This window comes from Procambarus clarkii, chromosome 49 (genome assembly GCF_040958095.1).
Source record: "Procambarus clarkii isolate CNS0578487 chromosome 49, FALCON_Pclarkii_2.0, whole genome shotgun sequence".
NCBI classification, from domain to species: domain Eukaryota; kingdom Metazoa; phylum Arthropoda; class Malacostraca; order Decapoda; family Cambaridae; genus Procambarus; species Procambarus clarkii.
The window spans coordinates 24,537,336-24,561,676 of record NC_091198.1 but is presented as its reverse complement, the minus strand read 5'-3'; positions in this window follow the sequence as shown (position 1 = coordinate 24,561,676).

Here is a 24,341-nt window from a genome sequence, read left to right as displayed (position 1 = left end):
GTAAGGATTAGGAAGTCAGGGTAACACTACAACCCCCCCCCCTTCCAATTACACGTCAACTGGACACCATAGATAGAGTGACATACAGTCTCCCTCCTCCCCCCCCACCCCTCCCCCCCCTTCTCTCTCTCTCTCTCTCTCTCTCTCTCTCTCTCTCTCTCTCTCTCTCTCTCTCTCTCTCTCTCTCTCTCTCTCTCTCTCTCTCTCTCTCTCTCTCTCTCTCTCTCTCTCTCTCTCTCTCTCTCTCTCTCTCTCTCCTCTCCTCTCCTCTCTCTCTCTCTCCTCTCTCTCTCTCTCTCTCTCTCTCTCTCTCTCTCTCTCTCTCTCTCTCTCTCTCTCTCTCTCTCTCTGTCTCTCTGTCTCTGTCTCTCTGTCTCTCTGTCTCTCTCTCTCTCTCTCTCTCTCTCTCTCTCTCTCTCTCTCTCTCTCTCTCTCTCTGTCTCTCTGTCTCTGTCTCTGTCTCTCTCTGTCTCTCTCTCTCTCTCTCTCTCTCTCTCTCTCTCTCTCTCTCTCTCTCTCTCTCTCTCTCTCTCTGTCTCTCTGTCTCTCTGTCTCTCTGTCTCTCTCTGTCTCTCTCTCTCTCTCTCTCTCTCTCTCTCTCTCTCTCTCTCTCTCTCTCTCTCTCTCTCTCTCTCTCTCTCTCTCTCTCTCTCTCTGTCTCTGTCTCTGTCTCTCTCTCTCTCTCTCTCTCTCTCTCTCTCTCTGTCTCTCTCTCTCTCTCTCTCTCTCTCTCTCTCTCTCTCTCTCTCTCTCTCTCTCTGTCTCTCTCTCTGTCTCTCTCTCTCTCTCTCTCTCTCTCTCTCTCTGTCTCTCTCTCTCTCTCTCTCTCTCTCTCTCTCTCTCTCTCTCTCTCTCTCGACTTCCCTCCCTCCCTCTGTCTCTCGCCCCCCCTCTGTCTCTCGCCCTCCCTTCCTCTCTCTCTCTCTCTCTCTCTCTCTCTCTCTCTCTCTCTGTCTCTCTCTCTCTCTCTCTCTCTCTCTCTCTCTCTCTCTCTCTCTCTCTCTCTCTCTCTCTCTCGACTTCCCTCCCTCCCTCTGTCTCTCGCCCTCCCTCTGTCTCTCGCCCTCCCTTCCTCTCTCTCTCTCTCTCTCTCTCTCTCTCTCTCTCTCTCTCTCTCTCTCTCTCTCTCTCTCTCTCTCTCTCTCGCCTTCCCTCCCTCCCTCTGTCTCTCTGTCCTCTCTCCTTCCTCTCTCTTGCCCTTCTCCCTCTCACCCTCTCCCTCTCTCTCATCCTCTCTCCTCTCTCACCCTCTCTCCCTCTCTCCCTCCCTCCCTCTGTCTCTCGCCCTCCCTCTGTCTCTCGCCCTCCCTTCCTCTCTCTCTCTCTCTCTCTCTCTCTCTCTCTCTCTCTCTCTCTCTCTCTCTCCCTGCTCCCATCCCCTGCCTAACCCTATCAAAACATATCAGGGAAAGGGACAAGATGGCAGGAGGACGCACCAGGGACAGGGAATAGTCAAAGTGACCAAACGAAGGAAATGTTAGGCCAAGTTTTAGAGGAATTCAGGAGGGAAATTCATGAAATGAGGATTACAATTAACAACCTGCAAACTGAGCTGACATCAGCAAGGGAGGAGATCAAATCCCTCACAGAGAAAAATAAAGAGGCTGAGCATCAGATTATCATCCAAAGGGAAGGTGGATATGGTGCATTGGAAGGAAATGCCTCTGTACCTGAAACATTTGCAGAAATACTGAGAAAGAGCTCAGAAGCAATGGACACAGTGAGGGAGGTAGTCATGCAAACAGCTACCTCACAAGAAGCAGCAAGGTACACCAGTCAGCTGCTGGAAAGAAAAAGATCAGTGGTAGTTGTAGGCATCAAAGAACAAAAATGATCCAGTAGGATGGAATGGAATAGCAAGGACTGAGAGGCAGTACATGGGATATTGAAGGAGTTACAGATGAAAGGGGCTGAACAAAACATTGAGAAGGTTTTCAGGTTGGGCTGGTACAACAAGGACAGAAACCGACTGGTAATGGTGGTGTTCGCAAACGAGACCATGAAGGAGGTTATTCAAGAAAGGAAGAGTCATCTGTAGTATATGGAGGAATACAAAAAAGTATTTCTCCAGAGGGACAGGATGAAGGAGGAGAGAGCCAGGGCAGCAGAGGCAAGGAGGAAGTGCAGGGAGAGAGGAGTAAACCAGGAAATCACAGCCCCCAACACAACAGTCTCAGAGACAAGAGGGGGAACCCACAACCAGCATCCCAGCAACACCAGAGGGAAGGGCAACACCACCACCCTCCTCTGCATAGAAACCCTCCCTTTCCCTCACCCTACCTGCCCCCACTCAAATGCTCACCCCCCCTACCACATTCCCACCATGTCCCCTTCCTGCCCTTCTCCCCCTACCCCCCCTCCCCCTTCATCCCATACCCACCCTATCCCTCCTCCCCCCCTCACTCCGTATCCTCCATGTCCCTCCTATCTCCTTACTCCATACCTTACCTGTACCTCCTTCCCTTGATCCCCCACCCCCCCCCCCACCCCAAAATCCTCAGGCTGTTCCCAGCCTCTGGGCAGAGCAGACGTGCGGGTCAGACGCTCCGTCGTACCAGCCAGGCCGCACCCTCAGACATTGAATATGATCTCTTCTCAATAATGCTCACTCACTGTGCCCCGCCATAGCGTCCCTCACACAATAACAAGCGAAGTGAATCTTGCCGGCATTGCCTTAAAAGAGTTTCTTAGAGAAATGAGGAGCTTGTGTGTGAGGGTGGCAAAACTCTTAAATAGCATTAGTTAAGAGTCTCAGAGCCAGCATTCCTAGGCAGATCTGAGCCTATAGGTAGGAGCAGTAGAGTGAGCACAATCAATATATGTATGTATGTGTATATGTGTGTATATATGTATATATATATATATATATGTATATATATGAATATATGTGTATATATGAATATTGGCTTTCTAGGAGTCTATCCTTATTTGAAACATTGACTGAGATCTGGAGCAGTCACACACACTGTGTCTGTGTGTGTGAGGGAAGCAGGCAGCCAGCACTGACCGCATGGCTACCCCACCACCTGTTTACTCAAGAGGCCCGTGGTCACCCAGAGTGGCAGTCCACACCCTATTATACTGTGCTGTAAGGACCATTTTCCTCTGGCATACTTAACCCTTGGCTTTTAGCCCTACTGAGAGTGCTCTACCCCTCAGTGCAGGTTTATGACTGTTGGCGCCGATGACTGGTAAGGCATGCTGCCTGCTCTGCCATTTGTCGTGCTAATCATCATCATATGATTATCAATGATAACCAGGTATCGGAGGAGGTTAGAGCAACAATTACCGCCGCCTGAAGAAGCAGGTATGGAGGAGGTAGCTGCTGGACCCTCAGGGCTCTCCCCTACCGTGACCAGTGACACTGTCACCCCACCACCCAATGATGGGTTTGTGGAGGTGGTAAGTAAGAGCCAGAGAAGGAAACAAGGGAAACAGAAGCCTGGTGAACAACAGGGTGGACGACGTCCAGTAGCACCAAGGAGCGAGTACACACGTCTGACCTTCCCTAAAGGCACGAGTGTGGCTGACAGGATTGTGTGGAGTAAGAAACTGAGCAAGGTGTACCCACCTGGCTCTGTAGGCGTGCTACGTCCACATGTCAACTCTCCATATGTGTATGTTTTAAGAGAGAAGCAGCAGGTTGTGGAGGCTCTTCTACAAGGGAAAATAGGTGATGTAAAGCTCTCCCCTCTAGATAATCCAACACGGAAGAAGAAGATGGATGAATACCTAGTCTACAGGTACAGTCACGGGTATCCACTAGAGTGGGCCTATGAATTAGACGGGGTACACAGAGCACGAAGATTGACCAAGAATGGTAAGCCTACTGATCAAATAGTCATAGTCTGGAAAAAGCCTGACCCGCCACCTGACCAGCATTGGTTTGGTGGGTTGTATGCGCGCTCCAGCACGCTCAGGGTGTGAGAGCCGAACCCTGTGGAGTGTTACGAGTGCTGTGGCAGTGGCCACATAGCTAAGTACTGCTGGTGCCCCACACCCAAGTGTGCTCTCTGTTCCGGTCCTCATCCACTGAAGAACTGTCAGTATAAGAAGACCAGAGACCAAAGAAAGCAGGATCAGGAGCAACAGAACACTGCAACAGAAGCAGGGCAACATCCTGAATCTGTGGCTCCGTCTAAACCGCCGCTGAAGTGTTTCAGATGTGGTACGGAGGGAGTCACCATCTGGCACTCAGACTTGTGCCAACCGGCCAGCCTCCCTTGGCACAAGGAGGCAAGTGCCCGAGACACAACAAGTGCCTACTGATGCCGGCTCTAGTACTGTTGACCCATCCCATAGTGGTGACAGTACCAGCAACGCCCCTGACAACACACAACAGCCTGAGACAACAGTTAATGGGACAGTTGGCAACCTTGCAAGCACAGGTAGCAGGACTGGCTGAAATTATACAGACGCTACGTCAGGCTCCTTCACAAGAGATACAGCAGCCTCCACGCTGCTGTGTCACAGCAGTGGCCCGCGCTGGTAAAGGTTCCTGCGGTGGAGGTGTCGGCGGCGGCAGCAGCGGCGGCAGCAGAGATGAGAGCGACAACGGAGGCGGTGGCAGCGACGTCGTCAATCAACTCAGGGATGACAGCAGTGTTATTGACACAGAAACATTAACTGGAAAAGGAAGTCGATCTGCATCAGCATATTTTAAAATGATTACTGACCTTAACGAACGCGCTTAAACCAAGAACGAGAATGAAAAAATAATACTCTGAGTGACAGTAATTATGCCATATGACTTACAGAGAATTTTCACTCGCGGACCATCCCGAGTTGCTCAGTGATCAAGAAACTGATGATGTCATCAGATGATCCTGACGGCACCAAAAGCCAGGTTGGTGCGGCTCTTACGGCGCAGAGTCACTTATTGACGCATTGTGTAAGTGGGACAAGGACAACAATGGGACCACCAGTCCCAGGGAGGAACAACACCAAGACGATGGTTGCTGTTGACACAAGAACCATTAGGTTTCTCAGTTGGAACATTCGTAGCATCAACAAAAGACTGAATGACCTAATTGCATATGTTACCAGTAACAACATAGATATAATTGCTTTACAGGAGCCCAGCACGTCCAACATGATAAATAAAACTCCACCAAAGATCAGAGGGTATGCATCCTATAATAACAGTAACGCCACAGGCCAATTAACATACATCAGAAGTGATTTACCGCACATTCTTGTGAGCACGTCACACAATGTACACACACAGTACCATGACTTTCATGTACAAACTACAGCAGGCCACTTCTCATTCCTCAACGTATATGCCAGAAGCCAGAAACTCAATGTAACATTCCTGGTTACTTGGTTGATACCTGGTTGATGGGGTTCTGGGAGTTCTTCTACTCCCCAAGCCCGGCCCGAGGCCGAGGCTGGTAGGTCATCATTGCTCCCAGATCTAGACAATCATGGGACAATATACATGGGAGACTTTAATGCTAGACATATTACGCTGGGAGACATTACTAACAACAATAATGGATGCAAATTTATCAAATATGTTTATGACAACAGATTAACCGTGTATATTACGGATACCCAAACTCATTTATTGGGAGGCAGACTTGATTATGTAATGGGTAGAAACCTTGTGCAAGATAGGATGGAATGTTCGTTGGTAAATCACTTAGTTAGTGATCACTGTGCAGTTTCTGCTTCCTATGAGGTACAGTGTGATGTACCTAATAGACATCAAAGACTGAAAATGAATATTCCATATGACTTGCATGACCACTTTATTAATTGTATATCAAAATGGTATCAAGATTACACAATAACGAATGTACAAGCCTTCTCCAGAGATCTCGTTGATACGATTACTACCAACTACGACACATGGGTGTGTTGGGGAATAGGTCGTAAGCCTAGCAGAAGTTTTTTTTTTTTTTTTTTTTACATGCAAGCATGCAAGTATAAGGCAATAAATACAATAAAAAGAACAGAAGAAACAGAATAAGCAAAACAAAAAACCACCGGCCAGAAGGACCGACAGCACAGTACAAAAACAAACATCAACAGAACACAAGAGAAAATAGCTTAAACAGACTAGCAATACACAAAACACAATAACACATAAAACAAAACAAACAAACATCATAACACACAGGGAAAGCATAAGGAGAACAAATAACAAAAAAGACAAACATAAAAATACAAAATTATAAAATTATAAAATATACAACAAGCCAAGAAACAGAAACATAAGCCACACATGGCACAATAACAACACAAAAAATAAACAAGAACATGCACAACTAACCACTTGCAGTGCAAGAAATAAAAGGAGAGGCACAAGCACAGAACACACTAGGGCAAACATCAGAGCCTGAGGGGCACATTACAGCAGAAGCAAATGAACAGAGAAGCAGGAGATGATATAGCTACACGCAAAGTATGTTAAAACATGTAAGGAACACAATAAACAGGGACATTGAAAAAACTAAAAATAACACTGGCCTGAAGGGCTCACAAGAAAGTTGACCAGACCACACACTAGAAGTTGAAGGGGACGACGACGTTTCGGTCCGTCCTGGACCGTTCTCAAGTCAATTGTGAGTCCATTCTCACAATCGACTTGAGAATGGTCCAGGACAGACCGAAACGTCGTCGTCCCTTCAACTTCTAGTGTGTGGTCTGGTTAAAATACTTCAGCCACGTTATTGTGACTCATTGCCTGCTCACAAGAAATATAACGCATAGCAGAAATACCACAGGTCCCATGCATACACTAGACACACAGCAATCACACAAACTACTCAGATTGCTCATACTTTTCCGGCCATTCCGCCGCCGGGAAACGAATACAATACGCCTCCCAAAGCAACATGTTGTTGTCCGGAACAGGGTGAGCATGGGTCGTACGAGGATCAGGCATCAAGTCCGGCACACCCTCAACAAAACACCGAGCCTGCGGAACCCAGATGGTCGAGGGGCACCACGGAACAGGCTGCACGCGGTCAACAAAGTAAAACGACAAAGGGTTTTTCTTCCTATCATACTCTACGCCGGAGGCCAACACGATTGGTAGGGACTTCCCCCCACGGGGCCGGGCAACGGGCAGCGCACTTGCAGCCTCCTTGGCAGTTCCACAGGGCTCCGCGGAAACCACCGGACGTGTCACCTGCAGGGGCCCCCCCACGCCGAACATCCTTCTTCAGCAACAACACAAGGTCGCGGCCCGCACCAGCACCCACACCACCTACATCCGTAGGAGCAACCACCCCCTACGGAGAACGGAGAACCTTCTGCAGAAGAAAGAACAGGAGGTGAATCATATGCACAATCGTCGTCATCAGCAGGCACATGGACGTCAGCAACCACCATCGACATAAATCGCGAAGCACCCGGATCCACCACATCATCGCCTAAAGACCCAAAGGCGTCGAAATCAACATCAGCCCAAGCAGTAGAAGAACGCCAGGATCGTTTGGGCTCCGGCCGCACATCCTCAGAGCCAGAGGCTGACCCAGAACCACGGGCTTCACAAGCCGTGTGAACCGATGCCCGTCGCATGATGGCAGCAGCCTCAATCGTAGGGGAAACCGGGCCGCACACAACAGGATGTTCCGCAGCTTTCCCCCCCCCCCCCAGCACCCAGCTCAGCCGAAACACCCGGCGAAGGCGCAGGGCCAGATGCAGCAGCAGGAGACGAGGAAGACGAAGACGTCGACGACATGCAGAGACCATCTGGAAGACCCCCGGGAGCAGCTGTGACAGCGACAGGGGCAGGAAGATCAGCCGACGGCACCGGAACACCCGGAGGAGCCGCCGCACCATCAGGAGGACTGCTGGGCGACGCAGGGGGAGCCGCAGCAGCCAACGGGACGTCAACATCCTCGCCCACGGAATCCACCCCAACAGGGAACGGCGGGAATCATCCTCCTGGAACAGGTTCACAGGAGTGACAGCAGTCTCCAAGCACCTGGCAGCCTGATGCCCAAACAGGCCACACCGAAAGCAGGTACGGGGTTGCCGGGCATAGTAAACCCGGACGTAGTACCCCAGAAGCCGGACCGAAGAAGGGATGTCAGACCTCAGGCGCATCCCAAGGGTACGAATGTTCGTCCGCATACCCTTATACCTCCCTGAGGACAGCGTGTGCACCCGCACACTGACGACCACGCCAAACTGCTGGAAGTAACGCGGAAGTAGATCTTCGGGAAACTCCAAGGGCGCCCCTTGCACAGTCACGTAGGTCAGGGCACCACTACGGTCTGTAATGGTCACAAAGCCAGCACCATCCGGCAGCGACAAGGAACGCCCCTCGTAACGGCGGAGGAAAGCACGATACACCTCCTCCCCCGCCAACTTGATAATAACCCGGTGAGCAGTTACCAGCTCAATTCCGTAGACGTCGTCGACCAGGACACGGAGCATGTCACACATGACAAGCTCACCTAAAGGATAGCCAACACGGCCCGTAAACTCCAGTCCCACGGAGTTTACTCTCAACACAGGAGGGAGAGGTACCCCCATCGCAAGCGTGCGACGTCACCACCAGCCAAGCAGCAACTGCAGGGAGGGTGGGGACGCCAACACCCCCTGGCGACGAAAAATGGCAAACACCCCAAACTACCCGAGGCCGGACGACACGTCTGTACCTCATGGCAGCTCCAGGTGCACTCACCAAGCCTAGCAGAAGTGGACAACACCTACCACCACCCAAGTGGGTCCTTGACCCCGTATTTGTTAAAGAACATGAACGAGTAAAACAACTTGGAGATACGTACAAACGAACCAAAGCACAAGGTGACTTGCATGCATTTCTAGTTGCAAATAGAGAGGTGAGAGACATGAGCAACGTTATACGTAATAAATATTGGGAAGAGTTCCTACAAAGTATAAATGAGCAAACAACACTTGTTGAAGTTTGGGAAAAGATACGAAAAATCTCTAGAAGCAGCCCAACCAAACCACTGCACCACAGCCCACTAGAACAAGCAAACATTCTCCTTGATCAATGGGCACTAACATCGAGCTACAACTCACTCCTAATTAACATACAGCACAAACTTAATGACACACGCCCCAATAGACAACGAACCATCAATCTTGCCTGTACAGCTATCGACGTGTCGGACCTTAATGATGTAACTGAATGGGAATTAAATCATGCACTAAAGATGGGAAAAGCAACTGCTCCTGGAGAGGACGGTATTATTTACAGTCTACTGAGATTAGTCTCACACGTACCAGGTAATCCACTATTAGTGTTGTACAGAATGAGTTTACGTGAAGGAGTATTACCTGATGCTTGGACAAAGAGTGTCATTGTTCCCATCCCCAAACCACACTCAGATAATTATAGACCAATATCTCTAACATCGTGTGTTTGTAAAGTGCTTGAACGTATTGTTCTTAACAGACTCATGTATCGTATACAGGGGCACCTGTCACCCCAGCTGTTTGGATTTATGCCTGGGCTCAGTACACAACACTGTTTTGCTGAGTACTTCGCACATATTGAAGCTTCCCCTGAAACAGTCTTCATCGACCTAGCAGCAGCTTTTGATACAGCAAACAGAGAAATCATACTGGAACAGCTTGCCGAGCTGGGAATACAAGGAAAATTACTGAAATGGATAAAGGGCTATTTGTCTAATCGAACAGCATATGTTTTGTTTAATGGTGTTAAAAGCACAGAGAGCAAACACTTTGAACTGGGAACTCCCCAAGGAGGGGTCCTCAGCTCCTTGTTGTTCAACGTTCTGATGCATAAACTTATTAAAGATCTTCCAACTAATAATGAAGACACTGTCATTTGTTATGCAAATGATATATGTTTACAGGCTGCCACCGAGCCTAGAATGCAAGTTCTGCTCGACGCTTTTGCTACTAGAGCTGAGGAATGTGGCCCCCTTATCTCTGTACAGAAAACTCGTGCCCTCATTCCATGTGGTATTCCACCACCCAATTACCATATGGATGGGCGAGCACTTGAGAACTGCGAGTCTTACAGATACCTTGGTGTCCCCATTAACGACCCTGGGAACCTTTCTTCTCTCAAGAGGAGACTTTGGCAGAGATTAAAGCCCTTGCGGGTCCTTGTTGGTGTCAATCATGGAATCAACGTGAGACTTGCTAGAATGTTTTATGTATCATTTATACGCTCTGTGATTGACTACAATGCTCTACATCTCACACTGTATACTGACAAAGAGCTGAAATCTCTTGAAACCTTGCAAAATGAAGCTATGCGTCTCATCCTTGGGGCTCCAAAGTCCACGAGAATAGTTGAAAACTAAACACTGAAAAGCATCACTGAAAGTACTCAGAGTATGGGTAACGATGTGTATCAGTCCTATACCGACTGCTCTGTAGAAGAAGGTGGACGATGTACCGGATGTGGATGCAATATATTTGAACAATCTTCTCTCGTACATACAGCAATGAAGCGCGTCAATGACTGGGCAAGTACAACTCAAACCGAACTTGCAGGCATATACCTTGCCACTGAATTTTTAAAAGACAAAGGCAGTGGACTTATATACTGTGACTCGCAGAGTGCACTCCTGGCATTGAACGCACATAGTAGTGACACCCAGAAAATAGTCAATGATATTCGAATGAATGTTTTAGTTGCTAAAGAAAACAGATTTGAAATTAAATTCCTATAGATACCATCACATGTTGGCATCTCAAGGCATGACACTGTTGATATGCTTGCAAAGACAGCCTGTAGAAAACCAGTGGTAGAAATTGATATGGGTGTTTCATTAGCAGTGACAAAGAGAATACTTAAACAAATATCTAATGAAGATCTCACAGACCTAACAAATTCACAAAGACCGGAAAGTTGTAGCATTAAATATTATGATAGATATGGTGAGGAGACATTCACATGTGGGACTAATAGAACAAGAACCCGGCAATGTGATGTTATAGTGGCCAGAATACGCCTGGGATATAGACGTATCTGGCAGCTTTCTCAAAACCCAAATGTCGAGTACACAATGTGTCAACTTTGTGAAAGAGAAAACATGCACTCTCTTGAACATTATGAATGTCCCATATTGACTGACTTTCGCCCTCCTGGGCTAAGGTATGCTGAACTGTGTAATTACTATATGAGTACTGGAACACTTGATGATATATTGAACTTATACCCAAGATTAACCATGTAATATATTAATTATACAATGTAGCATATGTGATGCAACTATATAACCTGAGCTTGAAAAAGCACCTTAATCACCTTCAGTGATTAAGTGCTTAATTGCACACTAGTTTCTCTATCAACTTTCTCATCCCGTCAGAGTAAAAGAGACAAATGTATGTAAATGCATGTGTGTGTGTATATATGTATGTATACATGTATGTATATATGTATATGTACGTATGTGTGTGTGTGTGTGTGTGTGTGTAAGTATATGTATGTGTATAAAGTATATATGGAAGCTGATCAGAATTACATTTCCCCTTTGTAAATGCACATTAATGACACATCGAACACTTTATGTAGGACATACGTAAATCTGTGTATCTATGTATTTTCGTATGTAGGTTAGCTTAGCATTTTAAAAGCACCGAATCCCCTTCTGTGGTTGATTGTTCAATAAACCCTTGAACTATATGTTTAACACATCTCTAACCTTGTTCATGGAGGACAGAAGAAAATGTATATATGCTGGTTAGCATTGTAAATGTGTGGCCACGTCTGTGGTAGAAAAAAAATCCTCTGAGACCCTGCAAACCACCTCACAGATCTTCACACCCAGGGAACAGCTTTCCCCACCAGCAGAATGCTCGCCAAGAAGGGGACAAGAAAATGAAGAGAAGAAAGTGAGCTTCAAGGCAATGTACACTAACATAGATGGAATTACAAATAAAACAAGTGAACTCGGAGAATGGGCACTAGAAGAATACCCAGACATAATAGCACTCACAGAAACAAAGCTAACAAAAACCATAACAAATGCAGTGTTTCCACAGGACTACTATGTAGTGAGGAAAGAGAGAGAAGGGAGAAGAGGAGGTGGTGTAGCTTTGCTTCTAAGAGAAGGTTGGAGTTTCGAAGAGATGGTAATTCAGAACTGTGAAGGTTTCAGTGACTACATATCAGGCACCATAGCAACTGGAGGACAGAAAATTATAGTAGTAGTCATATATAACCCCCCATCAAACGACAGAAGACCAAGACAGGAATATGATGAAAACAACATGGCCACCATCAATATAATAGAGAGAGCAGCTTCTGTGGTTAGCAGGAACGGATCCAGACTACTAATCATGGGAGACTTCAACCATGGGAAGATAGATTGGGAGAACAGAGACCCACATGGAGGACCAGATACATGGAGAGCTAAGCTGCTGGACATGGCAACAAGAAACTTTCAACATGACAAGGGACCGACAAGAATGAGAGGAGAGGATGAACCAGCTTTGCTTGATCTAATGTTTAACCTAAATGAGTCAGATATAAGGGAAGTTAAGTTGGATGCCCTCTTGGGAACGATTGATCATAGTGTATTGAGCTATGAGTACCTGGTTGAGCTAGGAATTATCTCCTCCAAAAAAGAACTGGGAAACAAAGGGCTGGGGTACCGAAAGGGAAACTACGGGAAGATGAATAAATTCCTAAGGGATATACCATGGGACACAAAACTCAGAACTAAGTGACATGATGGACTATGTCACCCAAAAGTGTCAAGAGGCAGTAAACAGGTTTATCCCGGCCCGACAGGAAAAAACCGAGAAGTAAAAGAAGAATCCGTGGTTTAATAGGTAATGTATGAAAGCAAAGAAACTGAAGAAAAGGGCGTGGAGGAACTTCTGTAATAACAGAACACCAGAAAGTAGAGAGAGATACCAGAGAACCAGGAACGAGTATGTTAGTGTGAGAAGAGAAGCTGAGAAACAGTATGAAAATGATATAGCTAATAAAGCCAAGACCGAACCAAAGCTACTACACAGTCACATCAAGAGGAACCGAACAGTGAAGCAACAGGTGATGAAACTTAGAACGGATAAGGACAGGTACACAGAGAATGATAAAGAGGTGTGTGAAGAACTCAACAAGAGGGTCCAGGAGGTCTTGACAATAGAATAAAAGAGAGGTCACGGCGCAAGGAAAGGTAGCAGCAAACCAGGTGACCTTGGAAAAGTTCGAAATTACAAGAGATGAGGTCAAGAGGCACCTATTGTAGCTGGACGTGAGAAAGGCAGTTGGCCCGGACGGAATCTCACCATGGGTATTGAAAGAGTGTGCAGGAGCACTTTGCTTGCCACTCTCCATAGTGTATAGTAGGTCACTGGAAACGGGGGACCTACCAGAAATATGGAAGACGGCTAATGTAGTCCCAATATACAAAAAGGGTGACAGGCAAGAGGCACAGAACTACAGGCCAGTGTCCTTAACTTGTATACCATGCAAGGTGATGGAGAAGATCGTGAGGACAAAACCTAGTAACACATCTGGAGAGAAGAGACTTCGTGACAACCCATCAACAGGGGTTCAGGGAGGGTAAATCTTGCCTTACAGGCTTAATAGAATTCTACGATCAGGTGACAAAGACTAAGCAAGAAAGAGAAAGATGGACGGGCTGCATTTTTTTGGAACGTCAGAAAGCCTTTGACACAGTACCCCATAAAAGACTGATGCATAAGCTGGAGAAACAGGCAGGAGTAACTGGTAGGGCGCTCCAGTGGATAAGGGAGTACCTGAGCAATAGGAAGTAGAGAGTTACAGTGAGGGGTGAGACCTCAGATTGGCGTGAAGTCACCAGTGGAGTCCCACAGGGCTCTGTACTCGGACCTATCCTGTTTCTGATATACGTAAATGATCTCCCGGAGGGTATAGACTCATTCCTCTCAATGTTTGCTAATGACGCCAAAATTATGAGAAGGATTAAGACAGAGGAGGACAGCTTGAGGCTTCAAGAAGACCTGGACAAGCTGCAGGAATGGTCAAACAAATGGTTGTTAGAGTTTAACCCAAGCAAATGTAATGTAATGAAGATAGGTGTAGGGAGCAGGAGACCAGATACAAGGTATCATTTGGGAGGTGAAATACTTCAAGAGCCAGAGAGAGAAAATGACCTGGGGGTTGATATCACGCCAGACCTGTCCCCTGAAGCTCATATCAAGAGGATAACATCAGCAGCATATGCCAGGTTGGCCAACATAAGAACGGCCTTTAGAAACTTGTGTAAGGAATCTTTCAGAACATTATATACCACATATGTAAGACCAATCCTGGAGTATGCGGCTCCAGCATGGAGTCCATATCTAGTCAAGCATAAGACTAACCTAGAAAAGTTTCAAAGGTTTGCCACCAGACTAGTACCCAAACTGAGAGGTTTGAGCTACGAGGAGAGACTTCGGGAATTAAACCTCACGTAACTGGGAGACAGAAGAGTTAGAGGGGACATGATCACCACATACAAGATTCTCAGAGGAATTGATAGGGTAGATAAAGACAGTTAACACAAGGGGTACACGCACTAGGGGACACAAGTGGAAATTGGGTGCCCAAATGAGCACCCAAATGTGTCAGAGTAGTAGACAAATGGAATGCATTTAGGAAGTGATGTAGTGAAGGCTGACTCCATACACAGCTTTAAGTGTATATATGATAGAGCCCAGTAGGAACCTGTACATTAGTTGGTTGACCGTTGAAAGGCGGCACCGAACAGCCAGAGCTCAACCCCCTCAAGCACAATTAGGTGAATACACACTCACACACACACCTGAGCCTACTGAGCCCAATAGGCTCAGAAATCTGTACACCAGTTGATTGACAGTTGAGAAGCAGGACCAAAGAGCCAAAGCTCAACCCCAACAAGTACAAATAGGTGAGTACACACACACACACACACACACACACACACACACACACACACACACACACACACACACACACAGCAGCTAACGTAGTCCCGATATACAAGAAAGGGGATAGACAGGAGGCACTGAACTGCAGGCCAGTGTCCCTAACTTGCATACCATGCAAGCTGATGGAGAAGATTGTGCGAAAAAAACTAGTGGAGCATCTGGAGCGAAGGAACTTTGTAACACAGCATCAACATGGGTTCAGGGATGGCAGGTCCTGCCTCACAGGGTTACTCGAATTCTACGACCAGGCAACAAAAATAAGGCAAGAAAGAGAAGGGTGGGCAGACTGCATATTTTTGGATTGTCAGAAAGCCTTTGATACAGTGCCACACAAGAGGCTAGTGCGAAAGTTGGAGATGCAGGCTGGAGTGAAAGGGAAGGTACTCCGGTGGATAGAGGAGTACCTAAGCAACAGGAGACAACGAGTCTGTGTGAGGGGTGAGGTCTCAGATTGGCGAGACGTCACAAGTGGAGTCCCGCAGGGGTCAGTCCTTGGACCTATACTGTTTCTGGTATATGTAAATGATCTCCCAGAGGGTATAGATTCGTTCCTCTCAATGTTTGCTGACGATGCAAAAATTATGAGGAGGATTGAAACAGAGGATGATAGTGGGAGGCTACAAGATGACCTGGATAGACTGAGTGAATGGTCCAACAAATGGCTGTTGAAGTTCAACCCGAGTAAATGCAAAGTAATGAAACTAGGCAGTGGAAACAGGAGGCCAGGCACAGGATACAGAATAGGAGATGAAGTACTTAATGAAACAGACAGAGAGAAAGATCTAGGAGTTGATATCACATCAAACCTGTCTCCTGAAGCCCACATAAAGAGAATAACGTCTGCGGCATATGCGAGGCTGGCTAACATCAGAACGGCGTTCAGGAACCTGTGTAAGGAATCATTCAGAATCTTGTACACCACATATGTAAGACCAATCCTGGAGTATGAAGCCCCAGCATGGAGCCCGTACCTTGTCAAGCACAAGACGAAGCTGGAAAAAGTCCAAAGGTATGCTACTAGACTAGTCCCAGAACTAAGAGGCATGAGTTATGAGGAAAGGCTGCGGGAAATGCACCTTACGACACTGGAAGACAGAAGAGGGGGGACATGATCACAACCTACAAAATCCTCAGGGGAATCGACCGGGTAAACAAGGATGAACTATTCAACACTGGTGGGACGCGAACAAGGGGACACAGGTGGAAGCTGAGTACCCAAATGAGCCACAAAGACGTTAGAAAGAACTTTTTCAGTGTCAGAGTAGTTAGTAAATGGAATGCACTAGGAAGTGATGTGGTGGAGGCTGACTCCATACACAGTTTCAAATGTAGATATGATAGAGCCCAGTAGGCTCAGGAATCTGTACACCAGTTGATTGACGGTTGAGAGGCGGGACCAAAGAGCCAGAGCTCAACCCCCGCAAGCACAATTAGGTGAGTACAATTAGGTGAGTACAATTAGGTGAGTACACACACACACACACACACGCACACACACACACACACACACACACACACACACACACACACACACACACACACACACACACACACACACAAAGATTTAGGAGTTGATATCACACCAAACCTGTCCCCTGAAGCCCACACATCAGTGGCCTATGCGAGACTGGCTAACATCAGAACTGCCTTCAGAAACCTGTGTAAAGAATCCTTCAGAACCTTGTATACCACATATGTAAGGTATGGAGTATGCGGCCCCCAGCATGAAGCCTCTACCTTGTCCAGCACAAGGCGAAACAGGAAAACGTTCAGAGGAATGCCACTGGGCTAGTCCCAGAACTAAGAGGCATGAGTTACGAGGAGAGGCTGTGTAAACTGCTCCTCAAATCGCTGGAAGACAGAAATGTTCGGGAGACATGATCACCACATACAAAATTCTCAGCGGAATTGCCAGGGTAGTCAAGGATGGATTATTTAACACGAGTGGTACACATGCAATGGGACACAGGTGGAAGCTGAGTACCCAGATGAGCCACATAGACATTAGAAAGATTTTTTTCAGTGTCAGAGTAGTTAATAAATGGCATGCACTAGGCAGTGATGTGGTGGAGGCTGACTCCATACATAGTTTCAAATGTAGATATGATAGAGCCCAGTAGGCTCAGGAATCTGTACATCAGTTGATTGACAGTTGAGAGACGGGACCAAAGAGCTAGAGCTCAACCCCTCAAGCTCAACTAGGTGAGTACATATTCATACATACACAATTTAATGGATAATAATTAAATGATATAAGTAACATAATTACCTGAAGCAATATGAGAATAAAAAGATATTATTTCGATATCAATAAAATTGTCACAGTATGAAACAGGAGGAGAGAGTGATCCTCCGTCCGACTTGGTCCAACAAAGGCTGTCTTAAAAAGCATTCCCCGCCAATGGAATTGAATGTATTTTTGTTTGCGTCCCTTTGTCGACATTCTGTGCATTTTCTCTTCGTTTTTAAACCATTTTCAAAGGGAGCAGATATTAACAAATGCACATTTTTTATTAAAATAAAAGTATTAACCTATTTAAGGTTTTTATTATCGCTGTACCGTATCATATCTCTTGCCTTCCGGTACAGGTGTCGTCCTGGTGTTCACATGAACAATTATGGGTGTTCATGTACAGAAAAATATGTGAGTAAATGCATGATGGACCAAGAGACACATCAACTCTGGCGAGCAATATACAGTTTCCAGTTGTACAATATCACCTTCACATGAGAGTGGGTGTACATACAGTTTCCTATTACAAAAGTTAGTTTATATTATGAATAATCACTTATTCATGGTTCAATTAGCTCCTCATAAATTGTTAATGTGTTTAAATTGTTAATTGTTAAAAAACCTTAGCAACTTTAGTATCGACTCTCCCAAAATTTGCGAAATGACCAGAATACGAATACTGTAGTTGAATTCCAAAATAGTGAAATATATTAAATTATAAGTATCTTGTTTCCAATAATTTATTATAGTGAATAAAGTCATACAACATTTAAAATGTATTTGTTAATTATATAATACTAAGCTACAGAGATATATACGGCTGCTACAAATATTACAAAAGTAAACAAAACACCAAGAAAAAATAGCAGATTAATAATAATAAAAAAATCGACCGAAATGAGTACGAAAAGAGGTAATGTGTATACGAAACGGACCGTGGGAAGTCTTGGGAGCAGGTCGGGGGCCGCACCAGCCTCCTGGGAGGCCCCAGACACACGCCTAAACCCACGCACCACGACATGCTGCATGTCATCTCACCTGTGATGCGCCAAAAGGCTCTATAATGATTGTTTGAGTCATATATCACGTTGTTCAACTTGTTATGATTTCCCAGCGTATTAAGTCACAACTCCAGGTTCACAGTGTGTAAACAGGACCGAGGGAACCGCTATTCCTTCCAAGAGCCTTATATCAAAGGCAGCTGGTCAATCTCTCTGAGGATTATTCGATAGATTCCTTAAGCAGTTGCAAGTAGTGCCTCTCAGTTATGTGCAAGATGATGCCATCTACCCCTGTAGATGGCATCAATCACCTCTATGGTCCATGTCCACTAGGACGTCTCGTCTCTGGTACACTGTATGAAAATTTAAAAAAGGACACCAACTGGGAACTCGTGGCGGTACTGTTTATACTATTGACCAATAGGGACGCGGGAAGTTTTCACTCTAGAACATGCCTTGGTATGCCTTCGAGGGATGCCAAGAGCAATGCCAAGAGGGATGCCAAGAGGAATGCCAAGAGGGATGCCTGCAGGAGCACAAACTGGATAAGGTAGAATTTGTCCATGACCATGCCTTTGTTGTAAGACAGTCCCCTCACTTATCCTCTCCCCTCGGTACCCCCTCACCTATCCTCTCCCTTCGGTACCCCTCACCCATCCTCTCCCCTCGGTACCCCTCACTTATCCTCTCCCCTCGGTACCCCCTCACCTATCCTCTCCCTTCGGTACCCCTCACCCATCCTCTCCCCTCGGTACCCCCTCACCTATCCTCTCCCTTCGGTACCCCTCACCCATCCTCTCCCCTCGGTACCCCTTCACCTATCCTCTCCCCTCGGTACCCCCTCACCTATCCTCTCCCCTCGGTACCCCCTCACCTATCCTCTCCCCTCGGTACCCCCTCACGTTTCCTCTCCCCTCGGTACCCCCTCACCTATCCTCTCCCCTCGGTACCCCCTCACCTATCCTCTCCCCTCGGTACCCCCTCACCTATCCTCTCCCCTCGGTACCCCTCACCTATCCTCTCCCCTCGGTACCCCCTCACCTATCCTCTCCCCTCGGTACCCCCTCACCTATCCTCTCCCCTCGGTACCCCCTCATCTATCCTCTCCTCTCGGTAACCCCCTCACCTATCCTCTCCCCTCAGTACCCTTACCTATCCTCTCCCCTCAGTACTCTCACCTATCCTCTCCCCTCAGTACCCTCACCTATCCTCTCCCCTCAGTACCCTCACCTATCCTCTCCCCTCAGTACCCTTACCTATCCTCTCCCCTCAGTACTCTCACCTATCCTCTCCCCTCAGTACCCTCACCTATCCTCTCCCCTCAGTACCCTCACCTATCCTCTCCCCTCTACCCTCACCTATCCTATCCCCTCAGTACACTCACCTATTCTCTCCCCTCAGTACCCCCCTCACCTATCCTCTCCCCTCAGCACTCTCACCAATCCTCTCCCCTCAGTTCACTCACCTATCCTCTCCCCTCAGCACTCTCACCTATCCTCTCCCCTCAGTACTCTCACCTATCCTCTCCCCTCAGCACTCTCACCAATCCTCTCCCCTCAGTTCACTCACCTATCCTCTCCCCTCAGCACTCTCACCTATCCTCTCCCTCATACCGGACGCGTCCTGCAGCTGGCACCCATCCCCGTCCACTCTCCAGTCCCAAGCCAAATAAGGCAACGGCAGCATAAAATTCTCTTGAATGTAATAACTTCGTTTCCCCCTTTCCACACCCTCTCCCCTCATCGCTCTTTCATTCTCCTCCCTTCTCTCACTCTCCTCTCCCCTCAGTCTCTCCCTCAGTTCCCGCTCACTTTCCTCGTTCCTCTAGCCTCACTCCCCCCCCCCCTCCTACTTGTCACGGGGCTGTGATATATTTGTGGTTACATTAAGTGCTACTTAACCCTCTGCAGCGCTCCAGGGATCATAATATAATCAATTGAAGCTTAACAGTTAGAGAGCCCCCCCCCCAGGGGAGGGGGGAGGCAGGACCCCCAGGGAGAGACCTCCCATCAAATGGTCTGTCACTGAGGGTAAATCACCCCCCCCCCCTCCCCCCAACACTGGGTTCAATGAAATCTGAGTCACTTTACAGGTCTATTAATCACCGTTTTCCCTTCGTGATAAAATCTCTTGCACTGTCTGTCGACAATGACTTCAACAGTATATCCCCCTTTGACGGTAAGACAGGTTCATACACAGAAGACTTAGTCCGGCCTAAACCTGAGAAGGAGGTACACTTGCAATATCCCTTAACCCCACATTACATAAGATAATCCTCTCTAGCCTTACTCCCACAACACACAGTAGGAGCAGACCAAGACTAGAGTTGCTATAGCTCATGCTAAGTGCACATTTCCTTCTGCGAGGCTAAACCTAAAACACCAACAGCTAGAGTTGCACGCAGTTCCTACAGTTATTTAAATGAAACTGGTGACCAGTACACAGGAGACAATAGGGACTTATCTCAGGCAAACTCCCAACAGTCAACATAACACAAGAACTCTACAACACAGTCTAGTTATAAATTGAATGCGCGTTGTGATGCTTCCTCAGAGGAGCCCAAATGATCATACTGAAACAGTTCTGCTCTGGTGGTGGTTAAATTGTCAGTCTCTTACAATAACACTAAATACATAATGTAACCCTCTAGCTGTCATAACTAATTCACTCACTAACGTCTATTAAAACCAGCTAGGAGCTTGCATGGTATTAATCGATCAAACATTTGGCAGCATTGTTGGTTCAACTGCTCCCAGACAGAATATGTAGTCTTTATCTGTTTGCAACATACAATGTTCCGCAATCCAAGAGCACCCTGGTCGTAGCCTTGTCCTCACACTAATACTCCAAATCTGATCATAACAATAACAACTTTTGATTAGGAAGTTTGGATCCTCACCAACTGTTTAATACATGTAAACAAAGACGCCAAGGATTGAGAAAAGATGTTCAGGTATGAAAATACTTCCGTAACTACTTGTTGACGCCGGGGCTGGCTCATGGCGTCTAGGCTCCGTCGAGGGCAGTGTGTGAGACACAGTATATACTTACCAGTGGTGTGTGAGACACAGTATATACTTACCAGTGTGTGAGACACAGTATATACTTACCAGTGTGTGAGACACAGTACATACTTACCAGTGTGTGAGACACAGTATATACTTACCAGTGGTGTGAGAGACACAGTATATACTTACCAGTGTGTGAGACACAGTATATACTTACCAGTGTGTGAGACACAGTATATACTTACCAGTGGTGTGAGAGACACAGTATATACTTACCAGTGTGTGAGACACAGTATATACTTACCAGTGGTGTGAGAGACACAGTATATACTTACCAGTGTGTGAGACACAGTATATACTTACCAGTGTGTGAGACACAGTACATACTTACCAGTGTGTGAGACACAGTATATACTTACCAGTGGTGTGAGAGACACAGTATATACTTACCAGTGTGTGAGACACAGTATATACTTACCAGTGGTGTGAGAGACACAGTATATACTTACCAGTGTGTGAGACACAGTATATACTTACCAGTGGTGTGAGAGACACAGTATATACTTACCAGTGGTGTGAGAGACACAGTATATACTTACCAGTGTGTGAGACACAGTATATACTTACCAGTGGTGTGAGAGACACAGTATATACTTACCAGTGGTGTGAGAGACACAGTATATACTTACCAGTGTGTGAGACACAGTATATACTTACCAGTGGTGTGAGAGACACAGTATATACTTACCAGTGTGTGAGACACAGTATATACTTACCAGTGGTGTGAGAGACACAGTATATACTTACCAGTGTGTGAGACACAGTATATACTTACCAGTGGTGTGAGAGACACAGTATATACTTACCAGTGGTGTGAGAGACACAGTATATACTTACCAGTGTGTGAGACACAGTATATACTTACCAGTGGTGTGAGAGACACAGTATATACTTACCAGTGTGTGAGACACAGTATATACTTACCAGTGGTGTGAGAGACACAGTATATACTTACCAGTGGTGTGAGAGACACAGTATATACTTACCAGTGTGTGAGACACAGTATATACTTACCAGTGTGAGAGACACAGTATATACTTACCAGTGTGTGAGACGCAGTATATACTTACCAGTGGTGTGAGAGACACAGTATATACTTACCAGTGGTGTGAGAGACACAGTATATACTTACCAGTGGTGTGAGAGACACAGTATATACTTACCAGTGTGTGAGACACAGTATATACTTACCAATGTGTGAGAGACACAGAATATACTTACCAGTGGTGTGAGAGACACAGTATATACTTACCAGTGTGTGAGACACAGTATATACTTACCAGTGGTGTGAGAGACACAGTATATACTTACCAGTGGTGTGAGAGACACAGTATATACTTACCAGTGTGTGAGACACAGTATATACTTACCAGTGGTGTGAGAGACACAGTATATACTTACCAGTGTGAGTTAACTGTCATCACACTAAGACGTCATAACTGAAGATCAAAACATATTTTCTTTTAAGAAATACCAATAAACAAATATATACAAATATAGTCTAGACGCAGACAAATTAACCCAGAACCTCCACAAAACCTCATGGAATAAGAAAGATAACAGCTCAAAAGTAACTATTAAAGCTATAAATTCCAAATAAATATATATAATTATTACACAAATTGTATTATAACAATTAAACGTTCCTGAACCCCCCCCCCTCCCCACCGATAAAAGGAAAGTTAAAAAAAAAATAATTTTCAGTTTCAACGTTGATGAAGAACCATGAAGATTGAGGAAATGAAGAGCTTTAATCACCCTGGCCGGTGGCAGGGATGTTCAGACTTTAACCAGCTTAGGTACTGGGAAGTGGCCAGGTTGCCACGTGGCCAGAGAGTCAGACTTTAACCAACTGAGGCACTGGAAGGTGGCCAAGGTGGCGGGGAAGAAGGGATGAACTTCAAGCTGAATGTCTCAGCCAAGTCAATATAATATTTTGAGAAATAGCAACACCGTTCCTTTCTTGGGGGAATTCTGCACATTCGGTTCTTTTTACACACACTTTTCTCCGGGAATAAAAGCATCCCTCCTCTCCCAGCATGATTTGTCTCAGGTATATAGAGACTTTCTTCCTCGGACCCTTGGTCGTATCTCTCGCCACCACTAGGCTGAATAACACGTAATATTTACCTCAGTACAGAAGAATATATATATATATATATATATATATATATATATATATATATATATATATATATATATATATATATATGTCGTACCTAGTAGCCAGAACGCACTTCTCAGCCTACTATGCAAGGCCAGATTTGCCTAATAAGCCAAGTTTTACTGAATTAATATATTTTCTCTAATTTTTTTCTTATGAAATGATAAAGCTACCCATTTCATTATGTATGAGGTCAATTTTTATTTATTGGAGTTAAAATTGACGTAGATATATGGCTGTACCTAACCAACCCTACCTAACCTAACCTAACCTATCTTTATAGGTTAGGTTAGGTTAGGTAACCGAAAAAGTTAGGTTAGGTTAGGTTAGATAGGTTAGGTAGTCGAAAAACAATTAATTCATGAAAACTTGGTTTATTAGGCAAATCGGGCCTTGCATAGTAGGCTGAGAAGTGCGTTCTGGCTACTAGGTACGACATATATATATATATATATATATATATATATATATATATATATATATATATATATATATATATATATATATATATATGTCGTACCTAGTAGCCAGAACTCACTTTTCAGCCTACAATGCAAGGCCCGATTTGCCTAATAAGCCAAGTTTTCATGAATTAATATATTTTCTCTAATTTTTTTCTTATGAAATGATAAAGCTACCCATTTCATTGTGTAAGAGGTCAATTTTTTTTATTGGAGTTAAAATTAACGTAGATATATGACCGAACCTAACCAACCCTACCTAACCTAACCTAACCTATCTTTATAGGCTAGGTTAGGTTAGGTAGCCGAAAAAGTTAGGTTAGGTTAGGTAGGTTAGGTAGTCGAAAAGCAATTAATTCATGAAAACTTAGCTTATTACGCAAATCGGGCCTTGCATAGTAGGCTCAGAAGTGAGTTCTGGCTACTAGGTACGACATATATATATATATATATATATATATATATATATATATATATATATATATATATATATATATATATATATATATATTATATACAGGGGTCTAGCACACTGCTACAGCTTTGTTCCGATCGGCTCGGAGA